Source organism: Buceros rhinoceros, unplaced genomic scaffold, assembly GCF_000710305.1.
Source record: "Buceros rhinoceros silvestris isolate BGI_N320 unplaced genomic scaffold, ASM71030v1 scaffold13101, whole genome shotgun sequence".
Taxonomy (NCBI): Eukaryota; Metazoa; Chordata; class Aves; order Bucerotiformes; family Bucerotidae; genus Buceros; species Buceros rhinoceros.
The window spans coordinates 2,736-3,909 of record NW_010393731.1 but is presented as its reverse complement, the minus strand read 5'-3'; positions in this window follow the sequence as shown (position 1 = coordinate 3,909).

Here is a 1,174-nt window from a genome sequence, read left to right as displayed (position 1 = left end):
CTAGGCTCTGAGGCTTCCAGGGGAGGCCCTAAATAATGGGGAGGGCTTGGGCAAGGTGGCTTACTGGTGCAGGCAAGGCGGTGGCTGGCTCCGTGCAGCGAGATGGGAGCTCAGAGGATCACCTTCATTCCCAGATGCGCAGTGCCAGCAGAGGAAGGGTGTTTGTCACTGGTTTGCCAGGGAAGAATGGGCTCAGTGGGGTTCCCAGAGCCCTGAGCACTGCTGTTGGCCTGAACTTGACCGTTGCTGTTCTGTCCTAGCTGATAAGCACAAGCTGGAGCGTTTCTTGCGCCCGGATGCTGCCCTGGTGGTGACTGTTTACGCTCCCATCACTTTCCCTCCTGCCTCAGTGCTGCTTTTCAAGCAGAGGAGTAACGGTAAGTTGGTAAGTGCTGAAGAGGTGGTGTCTGGGAGACAAACGTTAGCAGGCTGTTCCCATGCTCCCCGTACAAGTGCATCAATCCAGGAAGCATGGCTTGAAAAAGCTGTTCTCTTCGTGCTCTTTGAGAAGACAGATGCTTTTCCATCCCCAGCACCTATGTCTGTCCCTGTTGTGGGGTTGCCCTGGGCCTGGAACCATTTGCAGGAAGGGGGTTGTGATGGGGGAGAAGGTGGTGGAGGCACCTTCTGTGGCGCATCATTGGCTCTGCCTGGCAGGAGTGCACGACCTCATTGCCACGGGCTCTCTGCTTTCCGTGGACCCAGACAGAATCGTCATCAAGCGGCTGGTGCTCAGTGGCCACCCTTTCAAGATCTTCGCCAAGACGGCTGTCGTGCGCTACATGTTCTTTAACAGAGGTGTGTGGCTCGTGGCTGTGCTGGGCAGAGAGGAGGGGGAAGAGAACTCCTGCCCCTGTGGGAGCTGTCGTGTGGTGCAGCAAAACCTGTTTCTTATCTGTCTCCTGTGTTTTGATGGCAGAGGATGTGATGTGGTTCAAGCCGGTGGAGCTGAGGACAAAGTGGGGTCGTAGAGGACACATTAAGGAGCCGTTAGGTAGGTTTGGTGTGGTGGGGATCTCTGATGCTGGGCAGGATGTGGTCCTCCTGGGCAGGAGAGACAGCTAATGGTCTCTGCTCCCTGCCTAGGGACCCATGGTCACATGAAGTGCCACTTCGACGGACAGCTGAAGTCGCAGGACACGGTGCCGCTGAACCTCCACCAGCGGGGTTTTCC